Below are 23,479 nucleotides of genomic sequence, written 5' to 3' on the forward strand. Positions count from 1 at the left end.
ACTTACCAAGGTCGCTCACCAAAAGCCTGTTTATTGATCTCTCTGCAATATATGACCAAGTATTATACTCTATCCTTTTACTTATTGTGATTTTTCTGATTAGAAAATACATGTTAATTACGAATTGAAATATCATAGAAAAAAATGGGAAGTTTAAATACTCTGTAATCCTACTCTCAAAGATAGCCTCTGTTAGCAATATGGTCTATCTCCATCAAGATTTCTTTTCTAGGGGCACCTGGGTGGCTTAGTCAGTTGCGCATCCAACTCTCAATTTCAGCTCAGGTCATGATCCCAGGGTAATGGGATTGAGTTCCATGTTGAACATGGAGCCTACTTAAGATTCTCTCTCTCTCCACTGCCTCTCTCCCTCTCCCCTGCTCATGCTTGCTTTAAAAAAAAAAAAAAAAATTCTTTTCTATACATATACTAACATAGGAGTATATATGTATATTTTTAACTTAACAAAAGTTAGAGCATACTATACATATTTCTTTGAGAATTTTTTTAATGTACCTTGATCTCCTGTCCTTGTTAGCATTATTAGTAACTTGATTAACAACCTCCTAAAGAGCTCCTCATCATAATACCCAAAGCATATGAATGTCACTTAAAAAAAATTTTTTTTTGTTTATTTATTTTTGAGACAGAGAGAAACAGAGCACGAGTAGGGGAGAGGCAGAGAGAGAGGGAGACACAGAATCTTAAGCAGGCTCCAGGCTCTGAGCTGTCAGCACAGAGCCCCATGCAGGGTTTGAACCCACCAACCTGAGATAATGACCTGAGCCAAAGTGGGATGCTTAACCAACTGAGCCACCCAGACACCCCTATGAATATTACTTTATTATTTTTTAAACATTTATTTATTATTGAGAGACAGACCGTGAGTAGGAGAGGGGCAGAGAGAGAGTTAGACACAGAATCTGAAGCAGGCTCCAGGCTCTGAGCTGTCAGCACAGAGCCTGAAGTGGGGCTGGAACTCATGAACCGCGAGCCAGATCATGACCCGAGCCGAAGTCGGACGCTTAACTGAGCCACCCAGGCACCCCTTTTAATATTTTTTTAAATGTTTATTTATTTTTGACAGAGAGACAGAGCATGAACAGGGGAGGGGAAGAGAGAGGGGGAGACACATGTATGAAGCAGGCTCCAGGCTCTGAGCTGTCAGCACAGAGCCCAACCCGGGGCTCGAACCCACAGACCACAAGATCATGACCTGAGCCAAAGTCGGAAGCTCAACCAACTGAGCCACCCAGGCGCCCTTGAATGTTACTCTAAATGACAAAAGAAGCTCGGCAGATTAAGTTAAGGATTTTGTGATGAGGAGGTTATCCAGATTAGCTGGGTTGGGCCCATCTGAAGATGTTAAACAGCTGGCTTAGAAGATGGAAGAAGGTGCAAAAATAATATAAAAACAGGGAGGGGCCAAAACATAAGAGACTCTTAAATATGGGGAACAAAGAGAGGGTTACTGGAGGGGTTGTGTGAGGGGGGATGGGCTAAATGGGTAAGGAGCATTAAGGAATCTACCCCTGAAATCATTGTCGCACTATAAGCTAACTAACTTGGATGTGAAAGAAAGAAAGAAAGAAAGAAAGAAAGAAAGAAAGAAAGAAAGAAAGAAAGAAAAGAAAGATCCACAGAATGCAATGCAAATATAAGTAATGCAACTCTAACAGCTGGAAAAGGCAAGAAAACAGATTCTACCCTTGGGAACAGCCCTGCCAATATCTTGACTTTAGCCCTGTGAATCAGACCTCTGGCCCCCATAACTGTAAGAGACTTAATTTTTTTTTAAGCTAAGTCTGTTAATTTATTACAGTAGCAATAGGAAATACAGTATATACACACACCATTATTACCTTAACTGTATATCATGCTATCATAAGAATGTACCACATTTTAGTTAGCAATCCTTTACTGATGGCTACTTGGGTTGTTTTCTTTTTTTTTTTTTTCTTAAGTTTATTTATTTTTGTGAGCGAGAGACAGAGACAGAGAGAGAATCCCAAGCAGGGTCCACACTGTCAGCACGGAGCCCAAGGAGGGGCGTGAACTCACAAATGGCAAGATCATGACCTAAGCCCAGACCAAGAGTTGTATGCTTAACCAACTGAGCCACCCAAGTACTCCTACTTGGGTTGTTTTCAATTTTTTATTTTATACCAGGTGCCAAAAATACCTCTAAACATTTGTGTAGTTCTCTAGGAGTTATTCCATAAAGTACAACTACTGGATCAAGAAATATGAAATTTCAGGGCACCTGGCTGGCTCATTCAGCAGAGCATGCAGCTCTTGATCTCAAGGTTATGAATCTGAGCCCCACAGTGGGTGTAAAGATTACTTAAAATAAAAAATAAATAAATAAACAACAAAAGAAATGTGGTATTTCAACCTATATAATATATAAAAAATACATTATATACATTTTAAATATATAAATATATATACATTTAACAGATATAGAAACATGTAAATAACCTCCAAAAACGCTGTACTTTTCTCTCCAAAATCTATTCTTCAGCTCCCTCTAATTACTGCCACACCAATATCCAAAAGCCTAGGACAGATACATCGGGGTCATCTGGCACCTCCCTTATCTTCACCCCACATACCACAGCTCTAGAATCCTTAAGATCCGCCCCCCCCCCCCGCCCTGTCCAATTCCTTGGAATAGGAGTACATCAATTTTCAACTCTATTACTTTACTGTGTGTTTTCCCTATCTTAAGTCTTGTGCTCCACTGTACCAGAATAAACTTTCTGAAACTCAGCTCTGATTTAACTAGACTCTTCACAGATTGCTGGCTGAAATGTGGAATGGTATAACCACTTGGGAAAAATTGTTTGTAACTGTCTTCTAAAGCTAAATATGCATCTATCCGCTGACCCAGTAATTCCACCTCTAGTTATTTATCCAATAGAAATGAAAATGTATGTCTCTAAAGAGACCAGTAGTCAAGTGTTCATAACAGCTTTATTCATAATAACCAAATGGGGAAATGGATAAACTGTATTATAGCTATACAATGGATTACTGCCCACCAATTAAAAATAACTATTGATGTGAGCAACAACATGGCTTAATTTCAAAAACATTATGGTGAACAAAAGAAGCCAGACAGAGAAGAATACACTGAATTATTCAATTTTTATGAGAAGTTCAAGAACAGAAAACCTAATTTGTGGTAAAAGATAACACCAGGGTCTGACTAAAAGACCCATGAAGGATTATTGGGGGGAGAGGTAAAGAGATTCACAAAGGCATATACATTTATCAAAACTCAAATGTATAGTTAAGTTCTATGTGTTTCACTGTAAATAAATTTACCTCACAAACTTTTAAAGCAATATTAAACTTTTAAAGCAATATTAAAATTTAAAACTTACTTCACTCAGCATTTTCCCTTACTAGTTATAAAAAGCCTCAAGATTTAAGACAAGTTAATCACTTAATTACCTTTTTTTAAATTTTTTTTTTTTACATTTATTTTTGAGAGACAGAGAGAGGCAGAGCACAAGTGGGGGAGGGGCAGAGAGATCGGGAGACACAGAATCAGAAGCAAGCTCTTTCCTACGAAAAACAAGAGCAATGATCAATAACACAGCCAGTTCTGTTCCTCTCTCTCATCAAGGTCCCTTCCAACAACACAGGAACCAGCAGTTCCTCACGGAGAGAGCCCTAATCATCAACTCACAGGACACTGAAAAGAACAACCAACAATGAAGACCCAGATAGCCAGTCTGACCAGCTTTATGGAACACTTTTCAGAGTATAATTGTGAGGGGTGGATTAGTACAAAGAACAATTAACAAGCACTAAACCCACATTATCTTTGGCCACTTAAAGGATAAACTTCAAACAGCATAGGCAGGGAAAGCTCTCTGTAAGTACAGATATCATTTAAAAAAAAAAAAAAAGGTGGAAATAGCAACAAACACACCAGGCCATTTGAAATAATGAGCAACAGTCAAGGGGTTCTATCCACAAAACACTAATTAACCTACATGTTTCCAAAAGGGCATTTTAGCACAGAAAAAGATGGACATAACTTAAAGGTAAAAACTTTAAATTGTATACACTTGGCCTAAGAGAAAACAAATGATTTCATTGCGAACTTTTTGTTAAAAACTTTTTTTTTTAATGGTTATTTATTCTTGAGACAGAGACAGAGCGTGAACAGGGGAGAGGCAGAGAGACAGGGAGACACAGAATCTGAAACAGGCTCCAGGCTCTGAGCTGTCAGCACAGAGCCCAACGCGGGGCTTGAACCGTAAGACCATGACCTGAGCCGAAGTCGGACGCCCGACTGAGCCACCCAGGCACCCCAAAAACTCTGTCTTAAAGACCACCATTTGGAAACCTACTGACTTAGTGTTTTTAAAAAAATAAATAGGGACGCCTGGGTGGCTCAGTCGGTTGGGCGTCTGACTTCAGCTCAGGTCATGATCTCACAGTCTGTGAGTACGAGCCCTGCGCCAGGCTCTGCGCTGAAGCTCAGAGCCTGGAGCCTGCTTCAGATTCTGTGTCTCCCCCCTCTCTGCCCCTCACCTATTTACACTGTTCCTCTCTCTCTCAAAAATTAAAAAAACATTTTAAAAAATTTTAACAAAGAGTGCAAAGAATCACAAAACTATTAGAGAAGCTTAACATAAAACTTTCAGTGGGTGGTTTTAGCTAATTATCAGTTTATGTTAACTATAAACTAAGATCTCTACAACCTTAGTAATAGTTTCCAATTTTTTATGGTATGGAATCCTTCTTCAAAATTAAAAATTCTTCTCCCATGACCACAGTTGGATTGAAATATTATGGATTGAAATGACAAAACCACCATGACTTTTTAATAACTTTTATGTTACAAATATGCAAGATTATTTATTCATTCACTATTAAATGTTTAAGGTCTATATGGATTTTCAGACCCCTTGCAGAGATACATAGCTCAATCTGTTTTCTCTAGTCACTAATCCCCTCTTTCCCATGAGTTTCCCACTTTTATAAATCATCAGAGAGATCACCATTTGGCTTACCTTTAAAACCATTCCCAATCCTGAGAATGTATGATTCTGGGACAAGTACTTCTCAAAAGAATTTGGGGATTTCTAGAGAAAGGTCCCAATATATTTGGGACCCAATATTTTGTCCCTCCCGACACTCTAGGTAACAGTAAAGAAATTTAAAAGCTATAATCCTTCAAGGAGCAGACAACAGTGAAGGGCAGATGGCAACACATTTTTATAATGAAAGCAGATGATTAAGGTTAAGTTGGCAGATAGAACACACACATCTAATTTTCCTCCCTCATAAAACTCTACTAAAACAAGGAAAAAGATGTTGTTGTGTTCTATTTTTAGCTCATAAACCATAAGGACAGGGAGAATGGAAAAAGAGACAACAGCAATAAAATTTTGGAGGCTGGAAAGAAGATGAATGAGTGGGTAATTGACTTTGTCAAAGACAGCCAAATTACAAGCCAGCAGTGCTGGCAATTTAGAACAAACCCAATTTATACTACACAATCCTCAAAAGGCTTAGGAACTGCCAGAACAAAGAGGAACAAGGGAGACCCAAATAAGAAACGATCAGGTGAAAGCTGTGAACAGTTAGAAACCTAGACCCCATTCCTTCTCCAAGCTGCTGAGTAGCCCATACTCAATGCAGCAGCTGACTGGAGATTTATTCTCTCAAGAGAGCAAACCATAAAAGGTAGAGGACATAAGTATCCCAACAAAAAGAAGCAAATCATGTGACCTTATATACTGAATGTTCTATGACTCATTCTCCAGCCGTGTTTCTTGAATTCCCAGATCACTAGCTACCAAACCTCTACCCTCCAAGCACAAAACTGGAAGATACTCTCTGAGCAATGTGGCCAGACCAAAAGGAAAGACAGAAACCCTGGAGTAGCTAGCTTCAAACAGTCCAAGGGAACCAAGGGTTTCAACCTTGACCACATAGGGGAATCACCTGGACAACTTCAGAAAATACCGATGTTAATCTATAGGGATAGAAATCAGAATAGCAGTTGCCTCTGGGCAGGGAGTGGGGAAGAGAGAACAAAGATATACTAAGGAATTTTACAGGGTTTTCACAATGCTCTGTATCCTATTAGTTACATGGGTGTATACATGGCAAAATCAAACTATTTACTTAAAATGTGTGTGTTTTACTGTAGGCAATCATATCTGTTTAAAAAATATTGCTACCTGGGTCCTACCCTCAAAGATTCTGTTGTATTTAGTCTAGCAGTGTGTCTCTATTTTTTTTAAGCTCTCCACGTGATTCTACAGTGCAACCAAAATTGAGAACCACTATTCCATGCAGGAGATTATAGAGTAAAACTGGAAGTCAATAAGCCCCACCTACAAGCTCAGGGCTTCCAATCAGCTTTTAGTCCCCACTTTCAATCATGAAAAAACCAAGGATTATCAAAACTCTGAGGAGGGCCTCAATTACAGAAAAAAAAGTAACTTAGAGGAAACAAACTACACAAGGAAAAGAAAGCTTAAAGAGGCTATCTTTAACATTCTCAGATACCGCAACACATAACAAGAAAGAGATGGAGGAATACATAATTGGGTAGAGGACAGGAAGCCAAACCTACAGGCCTGCATAAGGGAATACGGTCAAGAAGCTGATCTACAGGGCACCTGGGTGGCTTAGTCGGTTAAGCATCTGACTCTGGATTTCAGTTCAGGTCATGATGTCAGCACGGAGCCTGCTTGGGATTCTCTGTCCCTCTCACGTGTGTGCCAGCTCACTCTCCCTCAAAATCAATAAATAAACTTAAAAAAAGAAGAAGAAGAAGAAAGAAAAAGGGGGGAAAAAAGCTTATTTGCCTCACTCACAGAACCCCAGGAAGGCTCAGGACTTGGAAGTCTCCAGACAGTATATAGTCAGGATGGGAAAGGTATGGGGCTGAAGAGCAGGTTAGTAATTTAAACTCTGCAATATATAGGCCTTTTAGTTTCTCTTCATTTATGTCCTCTCATAAATTTATTCCCTAAAAACAGTGACTTGGAGAGACTCCAGACTCAAAAAAGTAGAATGAAGCTAAGGCTGAAAGCCAAGGAATTAAGCAGAAAAGCATGTATTGTGAATAGCAGCCCCTATCTACCCACAGCCCAATTCCTTTGCTCAGCACTCAGAACAGTGCCAGCCAGGCATATTACCTCCCCCACTCTCACCCCTACCCAGTTGAATTTATATGTCCTTTTTGCATGCTGCCAAACCAATTTTCATAATAGCACTTATAGTGGAGGATAAAGGTCTCTTCTTGAATTTCTACTTACCCTCCTAGATTCTAAACCCCTAAAGGCAGGGGAAGCATCTTAATCAGCTTTGTATCCCCAAAGTCCTAACACAGTGATTGTCAATATACTCAACACTCTAGAACTCTTTAATTGGTCCTAGACACTACACCAAAGGAAAAAAAAGAAAGAAAGAAAGAAATGAAAAAAGAAATAACAAACAAACCAGCTTGGAAAACTAGAACATACAAGGTGTAGTTTAGATTAGGTCGCAAATGAAGATTAAAGACTTAGATCAGCTGTACTTTTTTTTTTTTAAGTTTATTTATTTATGAGAGAGAGAGACAGCACAAGCAGGGGAGGGGCAGAGGGGGAGTCGGGGGAGAGGGAGAGAGGCATAGAATCTGAAGCAGGCTCCAGGCTCTAATCTGGTCAGTGCAGAGCCTGACACAGGGCTCGAACCCACAAAGTGTGAAATCATGACCTGAGCCAAAGTCGGACGCTCAACCAATTGAGCCACCCAGGTGCCCCATATCAGCTGTACTTCTACATACTGGCCACAAGTATTTTAAAATATCACTTACAATAATGTCAAAAATTTCAAATACCTAAGATTAAACAATAAAAGATGTGCAAGACTTTTACACAGAAAACTACAAAACATTACTGAAATTTTAAAAGACCTACATAGAGGGGCGCCTGGGTGGCGCAGTCGGTTAAGCGTCCGACTTCAGCCAGGTCACGATCTCGCGGTCCGTGAGTTCGAGCCCCGCGTCAGGCTCTGGGCTGATGGCTCAGAGCCTGGAGCCTGTTTCTGATTCTGTGTCTCCCTCTCTCTGCCCCTCCCCCATTCATGCTCTGTGTCTCTCTGTCCCAAAAATAAATAAACGTTGAAAAAAAAAATTAAAAAAAATAAAAATAAAAATAAAAGACCTACATAGAGATATATACTATGTTCATAAATTGGAAAACTCGATATTAAGATGTCAGTACTCTCCAAATTAATAGATTCAATTCCAATTTCCAAAATTTGTTGAAATTGACAAGAAGATTCTGAAATTTATATGGAAATGCAAAGAGCCAAAACTGTCCATTATTAAGGAACAAAGCTGGAGGCCTTACACTATCACAAATCAAGGATTATACAATTACATTAATACAGGAATATTGGTGCAAGGATAACAAATAGACCAATAAAACAGAATATCCAGAAACAGATCCACACTTAAACAGTCACCTGATTTGTGAAAAAGTGCCACCAGTGCAGAGGGACAAGTATGGTTATTTTCAATAAACAATGCTGGGTCAAAAAGATACCCACCTGGTAAAAAGTGAATTTTGACCCCCTATAATCCATGGAAAACTTACTATAAATTGTACACTTTAAATGTGAAAATTAAAACAAAACAAAAATTTTGTAAGGTAACACAGGAAAACATCTACATATTCTTAGGCTAAGCAAGATTTCTTAAATAGGAGACAGAAAGCAGTAATCATAAAGGAAAATAGTAAATATACTTCATTAAAATTAAGAATGTCCATCCACCAAAAAAACACCATTAAAAGAGTGAAAAGACAGAATGGAAATAAGATAAATTATGTATAATTTATAGACAGGGTGTGTGTGAACCTCCCAGAAAGGACTCATATCCAAAATATTATAAATTAAAAAAATAAGACTCAGGCATTTTACAAAAGACCTATAAATAGCCAATAAAAGATAAAACCACAATCATCAAGAAAATGCAAACTAAAACCACACTAATATATTACTGCACATCTATCAGAATAGCACAAAGGTTTCAAACTGACAAGCACGAACAAGGATGTGGGGTAACTGGATTAAAATTCTCTAATTAGCACAACCACTTTGCGAAAATGTTCAACAGTATCTAATACTTGAGTTTATCATCCACATACCTCACAAACCAACAATTCCACTCCTAGGTATAAACCCCAACTTAGTAATGTTCTGTTTCTTGATCTGTGGTGGTATACTTAGTAAAAATCCTTTACCTACCCACTTAGGATTGTGCACTTTTTCTGCATAGTATACTTTAATAAGCTTTCTAAGTTTCCTTGACACACAGTTGTCAGAGACCTTAAGGCTAGCATTTTAGAATAGACAAGAAGCTTCAGGTAAATTCAAGACAGGTTACTTAAAAAAAAAAAAAAAAAAAGCTATTAACACATTATCAGCCCAGAACAAAGGCAAAAACCACCAACAGATAGTTTTACTTGGTCTTCAAAGAACACTGGATTTCTTTCTTTCAGCAAAGAAAGGGGTTTATTATACTACACTGCAACCCAAAGAAAAGATATCTTTGCAAGAAAATACTGCTTTTCAAAATCACCTCTAACAACAACGGATAGGAGGAAAGCAAAGGAACCATCCCAAAAGTTTTGGTTCAACTCTTCGGGAAAAGGATGACAAATGACTTGATCTAAAACGCCCAAAGAAACAGACACAAAGAAATCACGGCAATTCTAAAACACGAACACCACAATTCCATCTACCGGAAATTCTGCGGTTAATTTGAGGCTTGCCCCGCTAGTCATAAGGTGATTCAGTGATGGCTACTAACGCTGTCCAAGGATACCCCAGGGAGTCACCTAGCACACCTGGCTTGCCCATCACTTGCCTGGCGACTCTGCCTTGCGCAGAATCCCGGAGGACAAATGAAGACGCCAACTTTGCAAGTAAGGGCGCAGGTGGTCTCACTCCATCGGGGCACCCGGAGAGAACGGACTTCTGGCCTCGAGGGCGGGCATGAAACGTCAGTATCCCACACAGGATTTGAGAGAAAGCGCCCCCGAAGCTCCCCGTTCCCTCCACCTCCCTGGGACTCCACTGGGAGACCAGCTAGCGAGTTTTCTCCTCAGAGCCCACGGGAGGACGGTCCCGGGCCGCCGCGGCCTCAGGGAACTTAGGCCCTGGCGGGGCCGGGCGCGCCCGCCCCGCTCGCGCCGCAAGTTTGGTGGCGGCCCCCACTCGCCGAGCCTCGGCCCCGCTGTGCGCCCCGCGGAACCCGGGCTCGCGGCCCATCCGGCCTCCCGGCCCGCCCGGCCTGGCGCGGCGCCCCTCACCTTGGAAACGTTGGGTGGACTCCGCCGTAAACATTAACTTCCCATCCAGCCGGCAGCCTCGCCGCCGCGTCTCAGCGCCTCGGCCCCGGCTTCGACTCCTTGGGCCGCCTTCCCCGCCCGTTCTCAAGCGCCGAGCTCACCGACGAGCTCAGAGCCGCCTCCAACCCTCAACCAGCCCTCTGGGCACCTCCACTGCCTTAACTACTACCCGACCCCAACCCTGCCCGCCCGCAGGCTACTCCAGGGTCTGGCCGGCCGCGTCAGGAAAGCCCAAGGCGCAGGCGCGGCAGAGCCTTAAAGAGACCGGCAGCCTCTACCGCATAATGGGTTCGAGCAGGTTAGGGGCCGGGCAGCCGGTCGAGAAAAAGAGAAACCGAAGGGATTGGGCCTTGGGGAACGGGGGCGGGGAAATCCCTCTCCCTCCTCCGCCTCTCGTTCAAAGCGCCAGCCCTCAGCCTTACAAATTGCAGACTTCCCCAGTCTCCTGAACCGCCCCTTGCCTGTAAGAGCAGCACATGACACACCCCCTCGGGGGCCCGAGAAGACCCCCAAGCTTGGAGCTGCAGGCTTTGCTCTACCGCATCGCCCACGCTCCTCCTAGGCCGCGGGCACGCGACGCAGACGCGCAGGCTTCGAGAGGCCGTACCGGCTCCCCGAGAGGTGACTTAGGTCACTCTGAAAAACAATAATCAGTGTGCAAATAGCACTTATGATTGCAAATCCATCTACCATCAGTCATCTCGACAAACTGGGTTTATGCAGAGTCCCGCAGGGGGCAGAATCTGGGCACAAATACATGCAGTCCAACCAGGCAACCATCCAGTATCAACGAAGAAATTCTTAGAAGTACGTACTTAGTTTGGGACAGAAACTGTCTACTAATTCCGGTCTAACCCCGGGAAAAACGGGCAAGAAAAATAATAAAGGTAATACAAATTGCCTTCATTATACATTTAGAAGTTACAAAATGGGAGTAAGTATCAGCACAAAAAAAAATCCAAAATTGTTTGCCTAGAAATTAGATAGTCCCTGGTTATTTTCTGACGCAAATTTACGGTTTCCAGAAAGGGTTTCACTGTAGTAAGCATTTCATAAAAAGAAAAACGCTCCACTTTTTTTTTTAAACAGGCTTAGGAAACACTAAAAAATAGGAAGTAGAGCCATGCCCTCCATCCAGCTAAAAACTTTGAAACCTTGAAATTTTATGAGGCACATTTTTTCATAACTTTTAGGTCATGCCATTATTTAAAGTTAATTTCAATTGACAATTTTATTGCAACTGAATCCATTTTGTATAAGAAAGCTAACAGACATCTTGAAAAATCTACCTTTCCCTCCTATATTATATCTATCAGCAAATCCTGTTGATTTCACCTTTGAAATTTTCTTTGGATCTGTTCTCTTCTATCTCTTCCATCACCACCCTAGTCCACCTGTATGGGGGTGGAGGGGTGCCTGACCTAGTCTTCTAAATGGCTTACCCACATGCCCCTTAGTTCCTCTCTCATGTCTCCTCCGCACAAAAGGCTATGTGACCAAGTCACTTCCCAGGTAAACCACTTTAATAGCTTTCCATTCTCTTGGACAAAAACCCTCAGCTAACCAAGCCCAATATGGTCAGATGTCTGGCCCACCTCTTCTCTCCATCTCTTCTCACTGTTTAGACTACCCGTCTCCTCCATCCTGCTGTCTCTTTTCCAGCCACACTGGCCTTTTCCAATCCTTCAAATCTTCCTCTCTTGACAGAGCTTTTGCATATGCTTTGCTCAATGCTTAGAAATCTTTTCCAACTCTCAAACCTCTTACCTCAGTCGGCTCTTGTCTGTACCTCTGAGGAGCACCCTTGGACCTCCTCACCTTGGTCCCTTCCTATCATACTGCACTGAAACTGTAGTTGTATGATTATTTTGTTGAATTTTTATTCCCTCCTCAACTGGATTATTACATCCATAAGTCCAGGAGCTTGGTTTTCTTTGATTCATAGTTGTATTTCCATATTTGTCAATATGTATCTGTTTAATCAATGACTGAAAATCATAGAATGTTAGAATTTGAACTAGATGTGGTTTAAAGATTACCTAAGTCATGTACAAAATGTCACAATTTGACATTTGTAATCAGAATCTAAAAATAACTCCAGTTATTTGTAAAACTGATTTCATATTGTTTTAACTGGGCTGTCACAAGATTCTTTGGGCAAACTTTAAAACAGAGTTCTCAAATCACCTTGTAAAAACCACTGTATTAATAATGGCTACAGGATGGGCCCACATGGAACTAATAACACTTGCTGCTTCAAGAGAGGAAAATAGAGTGACTGGTAGACAGGAGTAGATAGGAGACTTTTGACTGCCTGCCCTTTTGTACCTTTTCAATTTCTAACCATGTGAATATATTACCTACTAAAAAATAAATAAATGACACAAAAGAGTGCTTACTGTATGATTTTATTTATTTGAAGTTCCAAAACAGGCAAAACTAATCTGTGGTGGAAAAAAACAGAACTGGTTGCCTCTGACAGGGAATTTATTGGGAAGGTACAGGAGAGAAATTTCTGGGTGATAAAAATGGTATAAATCTTGAAAGGGTGTGAGTTACAGAAGTGTGTTCGTTTTGTCAAAAAAAAAAGTGTGTGGTTAACATTTCAATTAATGTGAATTTTACCTAAAAAAGTATATAAAAATAAATGCGGCATACTATTTTAAAAATAAGCTAACACACGGTTGAGCACTCTGTGTATGAGTATTGGCAAGGGCTATACATACATTATCTCTCTTAATCTTCATAGTATGCTCATCAGGCAGGTATTTATAACCCCCTTGCATATGAAAAAACTGAGACTTAGTAAATACCAAGTAACTTGCCCCTATTTATACAAACTGAAAAATGGTGAGACAGAGCTTGGAATCCATTCCATCTAATGCCAAGTGGTTTATATATATTGTCCACTAGATCAAGAGCTTTGCAATGATTGGAATCATAGTCTGTCTTAGGCTTCTCAGTAGCCCAAGTGCTTTTTTGCATACTTGCTGTTCAATGTATTTTCAATGAATGGTAAATAATAAGTTTGGTGATTTTATTGATTGAAATTATATATATATATTTTTTTTTAATGTTTATTCATTTTTGAGAGAGAGACAGAGAGTGAGCAGGGGAGGGGCAGAGAGAGAGACACAGAATCTGAAGCAGGCTCCAGGCTCTGAGCTGTCAGCACAGGGCCTGATGTGGGGTTCGAATTCATGAACTGTGAGATCATGACCTGAGCCAAAGTCGGGCACCCAACCCACTAAGCCACCCAGACACCCCGAAATTATATTTTTTAATTGGCCCTACACATATACATATATAGAAAATATATATACATGCCCATATATTCCAAATAATCTAAATAATCAGCACTGCTGTGCTAAATGCTGAGATACTTTATCTTAAATGAAGTCATTGGCCTGAGGAAAGGAGTTTTTTCCATTAGCCCTGACCCTCCAGCAATCTCCCTGGTTTATGCCTTTCCTTCACTCACTCAATTTTTTTGACAAAAGAGCTTACACTTTAACTTGTCACTGAAATAGCTCAATCTAACCAGGGAAATAGCTAATTCTGATTTCTCACAAGTGCTTGAGCACTTGCGTAAGTGAAATTCCACCGTGTGAATTCCACACCAACACCACCTCTGCTCCAGCTCTCCACCACTCTGCTGTTCACACTCTGGAACTTCAAAATAGAGGAAGCATGGGTGCAGTGGGCAGTGGCACCCACCTTGGAGACAAATTTGAGGTCAATTCAATTAGCAATTCAAAGTTTTCTCTGTTCTAATGTTGCAACCCCTTGGCATTGATTTTTGTCACTGTACAGGATAGCGTCTGAGCTCTATTCCCTCTAAACCTGGCAAGGGTTAAATCTCAGAACACCATGCTCTCAAGTGCCAAAGGTGTTTTATAAGTCAGGCATGTGAGTCATTGCTCACAGAAAGGAAAAGCAAAGGAGGCATTTCCTTGAGAGGCAAAAACTACCCAGTGTATGGAAGAGGAACTCACCAGTGTAGTCAAACCCATTTGTGAACAACACCCCACACTCACCCTGGTCTCCTGGTATTTGCGGCTTCCTTAGAGAGCCAGGGCATCTCAGTTACATTCTCTGACTGCACTGTCCAATACAGCAGCCACCAGTCACATGTGATTGGTTTACCTTTAAACTTAAATTAAAATTTGAGTTTCCCACTCCCACTCACACATTTCAAGCGCTCAATAATAGTCACACATAGCTACTGGCTACTATCTTGGACAGCACAGATATAGAACATTCCATCCATCGAAAGTATTCTTGGCAGTGCTCTACTAGAAAAAGGAGAGGGGCATCCAGGTGGCTCAGTCACTTAGGGTCCAGCTTTGGCTCAGGTCATGATCTCATGGTTTGTGAGTTCAACTCCCACATCAGGCACTGCACTGTCAGCTTAGGATTCTCTCTCTCTCCCTCTCTCCCTCTGCCCCTCCCCAACTCAAACTCAGCCTCTCTCTCTCTCTCTCTCTCTCTCTCAAAATAAAAAAAGTTAAAAAAAAAAAAAGAGGGGCACCTGGGTGACTCAGTCAGTTAAGCTTCTGACATTGGCTCAGGTCATGATCTCACAGTTCCTGGATTCGAGCCCTGCGTCGGGCTCTTGCTGCATTGGGCTCCAGCTCAGAGCCTGGATTTTGGATTCTGTGTCTCCCTCTCTCTCTCCCTGCCCCTCCCCGGCTTGCTCTCTCTCTCTCTTTCTCTCTCTCTCTCTCTCCCTCTCTCTCAAAAATAAATAAAAACATTAAAAATGAATGAATGAATTAATGAATGAAAAAGGAGAAACAATACTCCGGTGCAACTCCTAATGTTCAAAATATTCTGCTTTGAAAAAATGAAAAAGTTCATGATGAAATAGTGAAAGCCTATTTCACTTGGCTCATTGCTTTCCACAACATGAATCCAAATTTAAGTTAAGCACAAAAGTTGTGGCCTCTCCAGATATTGAGGTTATGAGGGTGGCTTTAAACTTACCACTTTACTTCTACCATATTCTATTGTTTGCAAGACACATTATCTTAGAAAAGAACATTGTTAATTGACAGAAGTCTATTGCCCTCTCTTGGCACTTCGTGCACAGGTAGAGAGACTAGATCTGCCACAGTTGTGGTAAACGACCAGCTCTCTGGCTCTAGAGTTTGGGCATCATTTTTATATGTGATATTAGACATTCACACTATCAATCCAACAACAGCTTCTAACCAAAATGAGACATCAATAGAGTGCCAATTTTTATCCCACCCAGCAAAAGCCTGTTCTTTTCTTGACTTTCTGAGATAACTGTTTTAAAGCAAGATAAAATTTGCTGCCACTAGAACAGTAATTCCACGTAAACTATCCAATTATCTGGGAACTAAGTAACCTCTACATTCATGCAAGTGACTAGATTGTGACCTAAAATTTCAAGTGTGCTTGTCAAAATTGTGCTTTAACCTCTTTGAGATCCAATCTTATCATCCGTAAACTGGAAATAAGAATAATCATATCTACCTAAGCACTGAAGTGACAGTTAAATGAAATAGTATATGCAAGGCACATAATAAGCATTCAACAAATGGTAGCTATTGTAATTGCTGTTATCCAAAGCCACAAAGCACCAAGGTGCAAAATTAAAAAGAATAAGGATTTTTTTTTAAAGACTCTGATTAGAAAAATCCTGACTCTACCACCTGTTAATGGGTCTTTAAACTCTGTAAGTTGGGGCGCCTGGGTGGCTCAGTCGGTTAAGCGGCTGACTTCGGCTCAGGTCATGACCTCGTGCTCTGTGAGTTCAAGCCCCGCGTCGGGCTCTGTGCTGCCAGCTCAGAGCCTGGAGCCTGTTTCAGATTCTGTGTCTCCCTCTCTCTGTGACCCTCCCCCGTTCATGCTCTGTCTCTGTCTCAAAAATAAATAAAAAACGTTAAAATAAATAAATAAATAAATAAATAAACTCTGTAAGCTTCTGTGTCTTCATCAGGCAAATAAGAGTTGCCAAAGATTGATGTATTGTGAGATGTGTTATTTCATGTGAAAATGGTCTAACAGTAAAGCACAAACTTTAGCTAATGTTAATTAACGCTCTGCCCTCTCCTCCACAAAAAAAGGATGAGGAAGCTACATTAAGAAGGCATTACTTTACAGTAAAATTAATTTAGCTTTTATTACAAACTGCACTCCTAAACAACAAGGGAAGCAACAACTGCTGAAGTCATCATTGAAAGACCACACAACTTTCAACATTATCACCATGTGGAACTATGAATGAATACTGTGGTACCCAGTCATTTTTCTCAGCTATTCTTTTTCTCCACATGAGAAATTTGAAGGCCTTATGGACTCATCAGTTCTCCTCTGAGAATGTACATTCAAAAAAGATAACCAGTAGCTAATTACATCAAGGGCAGAAACTACTGAATTACAAAAAGTCAATTACTAAAATACCTTTCTTACAGGTGCAAAATTAAACCTAACACTCCATAAATTCTTGTTAATCCCTCAAATAGTCAAAATACAATAACATTCTTAAAATAAAACTGAATAAGTGTTGCCAAGCTGTTCTGTGTTTCAAAGACTAAGCAACGTATATAAACTCTAACTCAATAACAAAATATTTCCTGTTGCAGTGCTTACATTTTTATAAGTTCTAATAGAAAATCAAACACTGTAGACATTTACCTGTTTCCCATTAGCATTTCTGAAGGCAGCAGTCATTTTGGTAACCATGATAAGCAGAGAAGACCAGGAGACTAGGGATTTCAATTGAATTTATAGCTGACTCATAGGGAGTGTTTACAATGACATTGCCACTGGGATCCACCCATTTAACACCCTTTCAGTTCTCTATACATATGTTAGTAGGACCTTTAGAGGAAGCTGGGAATGTGGAGGACTAAAAATGCAGTAACCAAAGCTTTTTGGTCTTATGAAAAACTAATTGATTTTGTTTTTCTTCCACCTTTCCTTCCTCTCTATTTTCCTCCCTTCCCCCTACCTCCTTCCTTTCTTCTTTTTTCCTTCCTTTCTTAAATGGTTTGATATGACTCAGAATGACAACTGAATATGAACTGTTGTGTTTAGGGTGCTGACTCTGAGGCTTCGGCTAGATAGAAGCTTCTAAATGTTAGGTGATTTCAGCTCTTAGGATTTGGCACTAGACAAAATTATTAATCTGGTAGGACTTACCTTTGTGGTTATTTTTTTACTCTTGAGCTTTTGGAATACTGTAGACTATTGTGTTCTATCAATGGATATTGCATGTGTATTACTTAGGGCTATTAACCGGGAGTTTACTGTGAAATACAGAAACAAGTGATATACTTTGTGAGAGATATCTAAATAAGAAATATTCTATTCTCCACTATTCTCCCATTCTCTTGAAAGAGATCTCCTATAATATGTTGGTTTTAGAAGACTGCCTCTCTAATAATGATAGCTTATATTTTAGAAGTCTTACCATGAGTTGGGCTATGGAAGCACTTTTCATCTATCTTAATCTTCACCATAACCCTATTACGATCCTCATTTACAAGTGAACCCTGAGCAAGAATGCTCATTACAAGTGAACCCTAAGAGTGCTTCATTTATTTACTCATTCATTCAGTCATTCACACACAAACATATTAAGTATATACAATTGTGTCAGGCAGTTTCCTAAGAAGGACAAAAACTAACACTCTCAGCTCCTACATGTCAGCAATAACATTATGTGCTTCTACGTGAGGCAGGCATCGTTAGACCCATTTACAAGATGAGGAAACTAAGGCTGGTCCAAAGCCACAATGATAGTAAAAGGAAAAGCAAAAATGCAAGCATCAGTCTCTCTTCACTACAAAGCCTATATTGTTTGGAGTTACAAAAATGTAGTACCTGTATTCAGGCTTTAGTGTAAGAACATTTAGTCTGGTGTAAAAGACATATGAACAAATAAATGGACAATAACAATATATTCTTTCATATGGTGGAATATATATATTACAGTGGAAACATACAAAATGGGGAGTACATAACCTAGCTGAGGGAGTTGTACTATTTTCATCTGCCCACACCCCCTCTGTCTTCTATCAGCAGGTGTAGGTGCCTGACTCAAGCTAAACCAATCACTTTACCCCATGACCACACTGACTGGACTGGGAGAGTCATGCCCTGGGATTTTTCAAACCAGAGCTGGTTTGCCTTCTCATTATGAAGCTCTAAAGATATGAACCCAGAGATCCTGGCTATATTCAGGGAAACAAAAATGAGATGGAGAACATCTTGAAGATATTAGAATCCCTGGTTCCAGTAAATCCTGCTTTCCCTGAGCCTTATATATGTTATACTTATTAAAGCTGGTTATTGTAGTAGACACTTTTCTAGATACATGTAATAGCCATCCTCTAATTTGGCCAAGTGATCTTAACTGCCAGTTCTTCATGAGCCTGTACAGACCCTCATACATTGAATGAGGGCTGGTCTGTGTAACCAGTAAAATGCAGCAAAAGAGACAGAGTATAACCTCTGAGGCTAAGTCATCAGGGCACTGGAGTTTTTGCCATGTTTTCCTATATGGCTTGCTTTGGGGGAAGGCAGTCACCATGTGTGAGGGGCTTTATGAAGAAAAAAAAAATCCCATCATCACCCAGGACAAATCTGACAGTCACTCAACCAGCCACCACGGAAGTGGATCCTTCAGCCCCTGGGAACTTTTTAAATGACATCTGTCTGAATCTCATGTGAAACCCCAAGCCAGGACCAGTCAGAAAGCTGTTCCCAAATTCCTGATACATAGAAACTGTAAGAGATAATAAATGTTTACTGTTGTCTTAAGGCAACAGAGCCTGGAAACTGCTTTGGATTCTGTGTCCCCCTCTCTCTTTCTGCCTCTCTCTCTCTCTCTCTCTCTCTCTCTCAAATATAAACATTAAAAAAAAATAAAATAAAAAGAAGTGGAATCTGAAGGAGCGGAATCCAGCGAGGTACCCACATTTGAGCTCTTCGTGTTCTTCGCTTCTGAGAGTTGCCATAACTTTCCATTTGGAGATCGAAGCATTCAGATGGCAGATAACAGGTTTTCAGATGGTGTTCCTTCAGATGGCTTAGAGGCTGCTAAAAATGCAAGCAATACAGAAAAGCTTACCCCCAGGTGATGCAGAACCCTCAAATACTGGAAGCTTTACAGGAATGGTTTGACAATGTCTCCCACACTCCTTCAAGTTACGTTGACACTTTACCTAGAGCAGTGAAAAGAATCAACATGTTGAAGCAGCTGCAGGTGAATGTGCTCACATAGAGGCCAAGTTCTTTTTTTTTTTTTTAATTTTTTTTTCAACGTTTTTTATTTATTTTTGGGACAGAGAGAGACAGAGCATGAACAGGGGAGGGGCAGAGAGAGAGAGAGACACAGAATCGGAAACAGACTCCAGGCTCCAAGCCATCAGCCCAGAGCCTGATGCGGGGCTCGAACTCACGGACCGCGAGATCGTGACCTGGCTGAAGTCGGACGCTTAACCGACTGTGCCACCCAGGCGCCCCGTGGCCAAGTTCTATGAGGAGGTCAATGGCCTGGAGAGAAAATATGCTGACTGTACCAGCCTCTCTTTGGCAAGAGAAGAGAATTCATCATTGGTGATGTTGAGCTGGCAGATGCAGAATCAGAGTGGTACAAGTGAAAATGAAGAGGACAATAAATTGGCTGAAGACATGAAAAATAAAGTAGTCATAACAAAAAAAAAAAAAAAGAAGAAGAAGAAGAAGAAGAAGCAGCAACAGCAGAGGAGCCAAACCCCAAAGGAATTTCAGAGTTTGGATTTACAATCTTTTGAAATGAGATACACTAAGTGAATTAATCCAGGAGTATGATGAACTGATCTTGAAGCACCTGCAGGATATTAAAGTGAAATTTTCAGACCCTGGGCAGCACATGTCTTTTGTGTTAGAGTTCCACTTTGAACCCAATGACTATTTACCAATTCAGTCCTGACAAAAAAATTTAGGATGAAATCAGAGCCAGATAAGGCCTGATCTCTTTTCCTTTGAAGGTCCTAAAATAGTTGACTGTGACGGGTGTGTTATTGACTGGCAGAAAGGAAAAAATGTACAGTCAAAGCAATCAAGAAAAAGTAGAAACATAAGGGCCCAGGCACGGTGAGAACAATTGCCAAACAAGTCCCCAACGACTCATTTTTCAACTTTAGCCAGCTGAAAGCATCTGGGAATGGAGAATCACTGGATAAAGACTTGGAATTCATGTTAGCCTCCAACTTTGAAATTGGACACTTCTTTTGTGAGCAGATGGTACCGTAGGCCATGCTCTACTTTGGAGGAGGCCATAGAGGATGACAACAATTTGATGAAGGTGAGGAAGGAGAAGAAGAGGAATTAGAAGGTGAGGAAGAGGAAGAAAATGAGGACGATGTTAAAATTAACCCCAAGGAGCCCAGCCAGCCCTCCTAGTGCAAACAGCAGGAAGAAGTGAGTGTGCCCTGCAGGTGGGGCCTCTGCCAGAAGATCGCACTCAGGACTCACTGCGGCCACAGCACAACCGTACTGTCAGTCCTTACATCTAACTTGTTTTCTTTTCTTTTCTTTTTTTTTTAACTTGTTTTCAAGTGCATGATTTGAGGTTAACTTTTCCTTTACCCTTCTTATTTTTGCTTAACCTGTACAATGCATTCAGAAATGCATTTCTGAAATAGAAGGTTTGATTCCAGCAGCCTCTAAGGCCTTGGGTGCAGTTCAGTGGACTTTCCCAGGCCCTGCCCTTGGGATGGCCCTGTAGACCCTGGGGGCAGTGGAAAGTCAGTTGATACCAAGGGCAGATGTCTGGGGATGTGGTTCCAAGGCATCTAGAACCAATTACACCACTTCGCAGTTGGACTGGATTCTTCTTTCACGTGAAGAAACCCACACACCTCGCGTTTCCCACCACTTGGTGTCCTTTGCTCTAATTGTCTCAGTAGAGGAGAGTCCTGTTTTCCTTAGAGCGTTCTTTCTTCGGTTTTGTCTTCCTTGGGGTGGAGTAGGGGGTATGTGCACCCAAGCCCCGAGGCACAAGTGTTTGTGGTTCATCCTCGCATTTATTTATTCTTTCCTGCTCGTGAGGGCTTGGGACTCATGCTGTCACTTGTCTGTACAGTTTCTGAAACCATGTGTGTGATTGGTGACTGGGTGACTTGCCAGGTGGGTGTGGTGGTAGCTCCCACAGGAGGGAGGCCTGAATAGAAGGAACCTCGCTTGGACTGGCCAGGCCAGCAGCTGAGGGCAGCAGCTCATTTTCTTTTCTTTCTTTCTTTCTTTCTTTCTTTCTTTCTTTCTTTCTTTCTTTCTTTCTTCCTCTTTAACATTTTTATTTATTTTTGGGAGACAGAGACAGCGTGAGCGGGGGAAGGGCAGAGAGAGGGAAAGGGAGACACAAAATCCAAAGCAGGCTCCAAGCTCCAAGCTGTCAGCACAGAGCCCTACACCAGCTCGAACCCACCAACCCTGAGATCATGACCTGAGCGGAAATCCCACCCACTGAGCCACCCAAGTGCCTCCAGGATCTCCTTTTCATGACCTACAGACCACCCGCCGTGGCAGGGGATTGTGGGCAAGGCCTCAGGGTTTGCCAGGCTCGTGCGGTGAGCAGCCTGGCCTGGGAAGGGCCGCTTTTCCTTCTAGTGTGTGCATCCAGTCTTGCTTTCTCAGTAGCCCCTGTTCCTTGGCCCTCTGATCATCTTTTCTTCAAAGTCTTGGGTTCAGAGTGACCTGGTTTTGGCCAGTGGGTGGGGTTTCCAAGTGTGCCACCACTTGGCAGCCAGAAACTCCACGTCCATTCTGTGACCAGGCCTGTAGAGTGCTCAGCCTTACTTATAATACATTTGTAACTGAATATGGTGTTTGCAATTTGTACAGAATATTTGGAATATTATATTAAAGTTATGAAACACACAAAGAAGTAATAAAATACCTCTCTAATGATTTCTGAGGAGTAAGAGGAACTGGAATATTTTAAAGCAATTTCTGAGAGTAAATCATTTCACCTGTACATATTTTTAAAAATATATTTAAACAAAGTAACTAGGAACCTTGATTTATTACATAAAGATAGAAACCTATATCCAATAATTTGAGAACACCCATTCATCTCAAGTACACTTGAAACATGTATAGAAATTGGTAGGGAACATTTCTAAAACTTGACTACTTTTCAGTCAATAAGGCGTGTCTCAACAAATTTCAAACAATTGATGTTATATGGAATATTTTCTCTGAACAAAATGCACCTAAATTAGAAGTCAACAACAAAATTTTATTATCTTTGTATCTTAAAGATAAAAAGATAGAGAAATTAATTTTCATCCCCAGAGGTTTCAGAATTTGAAAATAAACTTCTAAGTGACTTCTATTTTCCAACAATGTCTCTACAGTATGGAAGTGTATGAACAGCTAGCTCTCTGTGCCATATGGTGTACTGAATTACTGAATAAAATGTACTCATTACTTGGGTTGCAGTGAACAAAAGCATAAAAACTATTGGCCTAGAAAAGCTTGTACACATGTGTATCAGGAGACAGGTTTGAGAAAGTTCATAGAGCATTGTTAGCAACAAAAAAAAGCTGAAAACAAACCAAATATTCATTGATGGGTGAATGTATATGGTATATTAACACAATGAGATATTATATAACAGTGAAAATGAATGAATTTCAGCTCCATACAGCAATGTGGATGAACATTAAAAAGCCTGAGTTGCAGAAGCAACTTACAGGAAGCATGACAAAGTATGATGCTAATTTTAGGAAATTCTAAAAAGAACTAAATAATACATTGTTTAAGAAAATAGATATAATGTGGATCCTGAGAAACTTACCAGAAACCCATGGGGGAGGGGAAGGAGAAAAAAAAAAGAGGTTAGAGTGGAAGAGAGCCAAAGTATAAGAGACTCTTAAAAACTGAGAACAAACTGAGGGTTGATGGGGGGTGGGAGGGAGGGGAGGGTGAGTGATGGGTATTGAGGAGGGCACCTTTTGGGATGAGCAGTGGGTGTTGTATGGAAACCAATTTGACAATAAACTTCATATATTGAAAAAAAAAAAAGAAAGAAAATAGATATACCCGACAAAACTACTAAAATAGATATAGAAATGATA

The 23,479-nt window shown here is 40.8% G+C and overlaps 1 protein-coding gene and 1 pseudogene across 3 annotated transcripts in view; one reads left to right on the forward strand and one right to left on the reverse strand.

The window, feature by feature from the left end:
* Window positions 1–10,591, reverse strand: part of EVI5 (ecotropic viral integration site 5) — a 237,856-nt gene extending 227,265 nt beyond the window's left edge. For 2 of the 3 annotated variants that reach the window (XM_030323540.1, XM_032594340.1), the window contains exon 1: window positions 10,341–10,590. The gene's annotated coding sequence lies outside the window, so the exon portion shown is untranslated. Of the gene's footprint in view, window positions 1–10,340 lie in introns of all 3 variants that reach the window. The other variant, XM_030323539.1, reaches the window with a different exon arrangement.
* An 8,811-nt stretch (window positions 10,592–19,402) lies between these two features.
* LOC115521199 lies at window positions 19,403–20,802 on the forward strand (annotated as a pseudogene).
* The last annotated feature ends 2,677 nt before the right edge of the window (window positions 20,803–23,479 follow it).

Source organism: Lynx canadensis, chromosome C1 (genome assembly GCF_007474595.2).
Source record: "Lynx canadensis isolate LIC74 chromosome C1, mLynCan4.pri.v2, whole genome shotgun sequence".
NCBI classification, from domain to species: domain Eukaryota; kingdom Metazoa; phylum Chordata; class Mammalia; order Carnivora; family Felidae; genus Lynx; species Lynx canadensis.